The sequence below is a fragment of the Acanthochromis polyacanthus genome, chromosome 15, assembly GCF_021347895.1.
Source record: "Acanthochromis polyacanthus isolate Apoly-LR-REF ecotype Palm Island chromosome 15, KAUST_Apoly_ChrSc, whole genome shotgun sequence".
Classification (NCBI taxonomy): Eukaryota; Metazoa; Chordata; class Actinopteri; family Pomacentridae; genus Acanthochromis; species Acanthochromis polyacanthus.
This window is the reverse complement of record NC_067127.1, coordinates 29,948,962-29,956,603: the sequence shown is the minus strand read 5'-3', so window position 1 is coordinate 29,956,603 and position 7,642 is coordinate 29,948,962. Positions and strand designations below refer to the sequence as shown.

At 38.4% G+C, this 7,642-nt stretch overlaps 1 protein-coding gene across 2 annotated transcripts in view; it reads left to right on the top strand.

The window, feature by feature from the left end:
- slc30a6 (solute carrier family 30 member 6) overlaps positions 1-7,642 on the top strand; it is a 580,472-nt gene that overhangs the window by 236,662 nt on the left and 336,168 nt on the right. The window lies entirely within an intron of this gene.

Here is a 7,642-nt window from a genome sequence, read left to right as displayed (position 1 = left end):
AGGGTAGAATCGGGGCCTCGAACACGAAACCTGAAGGTTTAAAGCCTGAAATGCTTGAATTCCCTGACACAGTGTTTTATTATGGAGCTGCTGATACAGTGACTGACACATGGATTTATTATTGTTTGCAGCCTTGCTAGAATTGATAAGACATTACAGTAACCAACGTGTTGTATGGTGGCTCACTGCAAGAAAAGCCAATAGGAATAGAAAATAGAGAGCCTGATGTGTATTCATCTGCTTCTGAAAGTAGTCCCCAACAAAACACAGTATTTCCTGTAATTTAATTCTTCTCAGGTTGTTTGATGTCGAACATTGACAACTCCATTGTGAAGTTTGACTAAACATTCAGCAATATATGTGTCATTGGAGGACATTTATGTCCCACCTATCAAATTTCAAACAATCCATGTAGAAAATACTAAAACATGCAGTCATTGTGTAAATGTATTTGTACTGAGACCAAATCTAAATAAAACTAAGAGAAAAGAATGTGTGAAAATATTTTTAAAAATGCCAAATAAGTCTGGAGTTCCAACTAAAATGACATTTTTCTTGTCTCACCCCCCGATGACCAAATTGAATCTCAAATAGAACAGTTAAAATGAAACTTAAATCTCCTTTTTTGGTATTTTTGTATGTTTGGTGATGTCTCTTGTAATTGTAGGATTCTTTTTTCTGAACATGATTTTAAATAAGAAATATTTTGAATGGAATACATGTCCCACATCAACCCTGTGATTAGAGTAGGGTTACAAACAACAAATAAAACATGGAATAAAAATTGTACCACTGTTGTGTAAGCTGAGCTAATCAAGCCTTTGATAGTTTATCACCTATTATTGATGAATATGTAGCAGAAAACTGTAAAAGAGAAGGTCTATTTAAAAAAAAAAATGAAGTCCAAATGTCCTCCAAGTCTGGAATGACTCTTAGAATGCATAATAATGCACTAATAATCAAAAAGCTAAATTTAAATCTATTATGTATCTATGTATCTATTAGTAAATGAACTGCAGCTGATAAACTCAGCTCATTGGTCTGAGATAAAGATATTATAAAATGTGGCTTAAAATTAGATTCTGACCTATCCTGTCTCCATGTCAGTGATGATTTATGACGTTAAGTAATTTCCAAAATTGTTCCACAAACAAAGCAGCTCTTTGTTTTTTAAGATGCTCATATGGCTCCTGATGCTGTTTGAAGAAGCAGGTAATTAATAAACTTAGAGGAACAACTTCCAAACAGCTGGAAGCAACAAACTGTTAACATTTTGTGCAAAAAAAGAAAATTATTTATGTGAATTCTTGCTAGCTTCACATTAGAGCTCTGAAAGTTTAAACCTCATGCATTTAAACATGATATGTGCAAATTACTTCAGTGTTTGGCCAGATCAGAGTGTTAATGTTATTGATTGAATATTCCCCATAACAATAAACAAAATTAATCAGTTTTCTAATCTGTGTTCTATCAGCTGCAGTACCAGCACTATAAAATGGACTGGAGCAAATCAAGACCAAACATAAAAACATATTTTTGTGTTTTCTGCATCATCAAGTGAATGCAGGAATGTTCCCGTGTCAACTCAGCTCATACAGTTTGTGCTACTTCTGTCACTTTACTAACGTGCAGCTCAACAGGTTTGCAGATAAAACCTCAGCTGAGAGTCTCTATCGCTCAAAGAGAATCACCAGTAAGAGAAGACGAAGCTCCAGAATCTTCTCCAGTGCAGGTTAGCTGTGCAGCATCAGTTACCATGGCAATCTCTCAGGTTAAAGGAGACCTTCATGACACTGAAAACTCTGACCTTAGGATCAAAGTATTCTGATAATTCATTAATCTCACTTTGTCATACAGCCTTCTGGAATAACAGGAAGCTTCTACTTTATACTCTTATAAATATCTTGTATTTATAAGCACCAGAAGGAACAAATTTCCAAGTCGATGCAGCTAAAAGATCAAAAAATCTGCAGCCAGAGAGAAAAACAAACACTTCCACTCCTGCAAAGGTGTTTTATTCCGTTTTCCTCCATCCTGCAGCAGGTGTGGTGCAGGAGGTGACGGAGGTCATCAGGACACTCCTCCCCCAGCTTCCTTACAACAACAGTGGTATTTGAGGTCGCTGCTGAATAGCGACCGGGATGCACTCGCAGCCGAGCACCGACAGACCAGCCGGGATTAGTGTCAAAGCCCATGACCTGTTTGCTTAACCTCCTCACTGAACCCCTGAGCAGAGGTCAAGGTGGCTCCTTCCTCCTCCTCCTCTTCTTCTTGTTCTTGTCCTCAATCTCCTCTCCTGCTGCTTTGTTCCGCCTCCTCCTATGGCTTCCCACGCCGTGTCGTTACCTCAATTACATCACATGTCATCAAGCACGTCAGGGATTTGTGCTGGTCAGGCTTCCCTCTTGCCAGATGTATAGTCAGCTATATGACTGCCGCGGAGGGTTTCTTTGTGTAATCCTAATCTGCAGATTCTGCTCGGCAGGCTTTAAGCAGCCAGTGACTGTTGTTAGAAAGTGGATGAGGATCATTCCCGCTCAAATCATCACATTTCTTGATTGATTTCTGCTCGAAGATCTGTACAAAACCTGTTTTTTTATGGTAGAAAACATGGATATTTGAAGGGTTTGGAAGCAGAGTGGTCTAACCCACTTTGTGTAGTTATTGAGAAAAATGGGTTAAAAGTTTTGTGTTTTCAAGAATAGTCTAACATTCACTGTTGTGCTATATTTAATAAACCAGACCATAAAATATTATATAAAGCTCAATTCAGATTTTTTGTTGGTTAGACCACTCTGATTCTAAGCCCCTCGTTTATAATAATAAAAGTAACTTAATTTACATAGTACCTTTTGCAACAGTTTACTGCTTTTCAGATGCCAAAAAGAGGATACAGCAGCTGACCAGTCAGGCCAGACCGAACAAAAAAATGGAAAAACAGAGCCAAAAGTAGAGAAATAGAATTAAATATGGTAAAAAAAAATATTTACAAATAAATCAATTTAACAATATAATAAAAGCACCAAGAAATCCTTCCAAAATTAAGGGAAAAATCAAATTAGAATTAAAAACAAAGGTTGAAAAACATTGGATAAAAATAGTAATAATAATAAAAATAGCAAAAAAGCATTTTTGACTTTTAGATTAATATATCAAATATTTTCTGAGATTTTAAAAAAAGACATTTCACATACAAACAGGACATGAAGGATACTGAAAAACTAAATATTTCATTAGCACACACAAACGTCTGCTGAACTAAACGTGACAAACAGTAAAACCAGTGAGTCACCAACACACACGCATGTTCAGCAGGTTTGTGAAATCTGAGGCTGTTTGAACAATATCTCAAGAAGTATTAAAGATAAAAGCCTGAATTTTTTATTGTTATTTCTCATCATGTCATTGATTCCATCCAAAATCCATTTAGAAGCTCAAGAACTCTGCTCTGCTTTGATCAGATCATCTACTAATGTATTTGTTTTCATGGTTATGAAAGTTAAAGAAAAACAACTTTTTTCCATTTTTGTGACTAAGTATTTCTTATTACAAGTTTTCTTTCTGCTTTGATAGTATTATTGTGACATGCAGTTACACACGTGGACAAAATTGTTGGTACCCCTCAGTTAAAGAAGGAAAAACCCACAATTCTCACTGAAATCACTTGAAACTCACAAAAGTAACAATAAATAAAAATTTATTGAAAATTAAATAATCAAAAACAGCCATTACTTTTGAATTGTTGATTAACATAATTATTTAAAAAAACAAACTAATGAAACAGGCCTGGACAAAAATGATGGTACCTCTATAAAAGATTGAAAACTATTTGACCAGAGTGACATGATTAACTCAGGTGTGTCATTTAATTGACATCACAGGTGTTTCCAAACTCATAATCAGTCAGTCTGCCTATTTAAAGGGAGACAAGTAGTCACCCTGCTGTTTGGTGAAAAGGTGTGTACCACACTGAACATGGACAACAGAAAGCGAAGGAGAGAATTGTCCCAGGACATTCGAAAAAAAATTATAGACAAACATCTTAAAGGTAAAGGCTATAAGACCATCTCTAAACAGCTTGAAGTTCCTGTGACAACAGTGGCTCATATTATTCAGAAGTTCAAGACCCACGGGACAGTAGCCAACCTCCCTGGACGTGGCCGCAAGAGGAAAATTGATGACAAATTGAAGAGACGGATCGTTCGAATTGTATCCAAAGAGCCCAGAGCAACCTCCAAAGAAATTAAAGGTGAACTCCAAGGCCAAGGTACATCAGTGTCAGATCGCACCATTCGTCGTTGTTTGAGCCAAAGTGGACTTCATGGGAGACGACCAAGGAGGACACCACTGCTGAAAAAAACTCATAAAAAGCGAGACTGAAATTTGCAAAAATGCATGTTGACAAGCCACAAAGCTTCTGGGAGAATGTCCTTTGGACAGATGAGACCAAACTGGAGCTTTTTGGTAAGGCACATCAACTCTATGTTCATAGACTCAAAAACCAAGCATACGAAGAAAAGAACACTGTCCCTACGGTGAAACATGGAGGAGGCTCAGTAATGTTTTGGGGCTGCTTTGCTGCATCTGGCACAGGGTGTCTTGAAAGTGTGCAAGGTACGATGAAATCTGAAGACTATCAAGGCATTCTGGAGAGAAATGTGCTGCCTAGTGTCAGAAAGCTTGGTCTCAGTCGCAGGTCATGGGTCTTCCAACAGGACAACGATCCAAAACACACAGCCAAAAACACCCAAGAATGGCTGAGAGAAAAGCGTTGGACTATTCTAAAGTGGCCTTCTATGAGCCCAGATCTGAATCCCATTGAACATATGTGGAAGGAGCTGAAACATGCCATTTGGAGAAGACACCCATCAAACCTGAGACAACTGGAGCTGTTTGCTCATGAGGAGTGGGCCAAAATACCTGTTGACAGCTGCAGAACGCTCATTGACAAATACAGAAATCGTTTAATTGCAGTGATTGCCTCAAAAGGTTGTGCAACAAAATATTAAGTTATGGGTACCATCATTTTTGTCCAGCCCTATTTCATTAGTTTGTTTTTTTAAATAATTATGTTAATCAACAATTCAAAAGTGATGGCTGATTTTGATTATTTAATTTTCAATAAATTTTTATTTATTGTTACTTTTGTGAGTTTCAAGTGATTTCAGTGAGAATTGTGGGTTTTTCCTTCTTTAACTGAGGGGTACCAACAATTTTGTCCACGTGTGTATATGTTTTGGAAAATACCACTGGTTAACTTCTGCATCATCAATTTTTGAATTCATTTTTGCTTCAGGATAGGACTTTTTGTGATGGCTTCAATTTTTTATTTATTTATTTTTTTCATTTCCAACTGACCCATAATCAGAGATTATTTGATCTACTTGTCCAATATTGCAGATTCTGAGTCAATGCCAAGTTTTTAATCACGAACAATTAAAAACATACTAAGAAATTACTTCAGGTGATTTTTTTTGTCATTAAATTTAGCGCTCTTTTAAACAATACTGGATATTTGTAAATACGATCTTGCTCGAATTCCTGCTGACAGATTTGTGAGTGAGTGACAACACCAATGTCAAGGTCTTTACTTGCCTCAACATCAAGGGCATCAGTTTGTTTTTAAAAGTGGGGGGGGTGGAGACCACAGCACTTTGAGAAAATGTCGAAGAACGGCGGCAAAATGCCACAAGCTGAGCTCAAACTCACAACCACCGCACCAAAGGCGGAGGCTCAACCTGTTGAGCTATCGGTACATGCTAGTAGAGGGGTCTGTGGGCCGCTATAGTACTAATTCTCCCGGGCCGAAATTTTGCCCCTGCACGCCTCTGGTCGGAGCGTCCACTTGGCACGGGCGCAAATTTAGCATCTGCGCTTTTTTTTTTAACCTCACGAAGGTGTACTGAATGTCTGTGCAACTCTCGGCTGAGTGCGGATGGTGCGTTCAGGAGCGTCGGAATTTTCTATACTGCTGAAAATAACTGGGTTTACAACGGCTTACATGTGAAGAATTTGAATGTGTTGGAGACAAAATGACCCCTGACAAAAAGTGGGGGGGACACATCCCCACCGTCCCCCCTTAGACTGACGCCTATGCTCAACATACACACGTGGACAAAATTGTTGGTACCCCTCAGTTAAAGAAGGAAAAACCCACAATTCTCACTGAAATCACTTGAAACTCACCGAAGTAACAATAAATAAAAATTTATTGAAAATTAAATAATCAAAATCAGCCATCACTTTTGAATTGTTGATTAACATAATTATTTAAAAAAACAAACTAATGAAATAGGGCTGGACAAAAATGATGGTACCCATAACTTAATATTTTGTTGCACAACTTTTTGAGGCAATCACTGCAATTAAACGATTTCTGTATTTGTCAATGAGCGTTCTGCAGCTGTCAACAGGTATTTTGGCCCACTCCTCATGAGCAAACAGCTCCAGTTGTCTCAGGTTTGATGGGTGTCTTCTCCAAATGGCATGTTTCAGCTCCTTCCACATATGTTCAATGGGATTCAGATCTGGGCTCATAGAAGGCCACTTTAGAATAGTCCAACGCTTTTCTCTCAGCCATTCTTGGGTGTTTTTGGCTGTGTGTTTTGGATCGTTGTCCTGTTGGAAGACCCATGACCTGCGACTGAGACCAAGCTTTCTGACACTAGGCAGCACATTTCTCTCCAGAATGCCTTGATAGTCTTCAGATTTCATCGTACCTTGCACACTTTCAAGACACCCTGTGCCAGATGCAGCAAAGCAGCCCCAAAACATTGCTGAGCCTCCTCCATGTTTCACCGTAGGGACAGTGTTCTTTTCTTCGTATGCTTGGTTTTTGAGTCTATGAACATAGAGTTGATGTGCCTTACCAAAAAGCTCCAGTTTGGTCTCATCTGTCCAAAGGACATTCTCCCAGAAGCTTTGTGGCTTGTCAACATGCATTTTTGCAAATTCCAGTCTGGCTTTTTATGAGTTTTTTTCAGCAGTGGTGTCCTCCTTGGTCGTCTCCCATGAAGTCCACTTTGGCTCAAACAACGACGAATGGTGCGATCTGACACTGATGTACCTTGGCCTTGGAGTTCACCTTTAATTTCTTTGGAGGTTGCTCTGGGCTCTTTGGATACAATTTGAACGATCCGTCTCTTCAATTTGTCATCAATTTTCCTCTTGCGGCCACGTCCAGGGAGGTTGGCTACTGTCCCGTGGGTCTTGAACTTCTGAATAATATGAGCCACTGTTGTCACAGGAACTTCAAGCTGTTTAGAGATGGTCTTATAGCCTTTACCTTTAAGATGTTTGTCTATCATTTTTTTTCGGATGTCCTGGGACAATTCTCTCCTTCGCTTTCTGTTGTCCATGTTCAGTGTGGTACACACCTTTTCACCAAACAGCAGGGTGACTACTTGTCTCCCTTTAAATAGGCAGACTGACTGATTATGAGTTTGGAAACACCTGTGATGTCAATTAAATGACACACCTGAGTTAATCATGTCACTCTGGTCAAATAGTTTTCAATCTTTTATAGAGGTACCATCATTTTTGTCCAGGCCTGTTTCATTAGTTTGTTTTTTTAAATAATTATGTTAATCAACAATTCAAAAGTAATGGCTGTTTTTGATTATTTAATTTTCAATAAATTTTT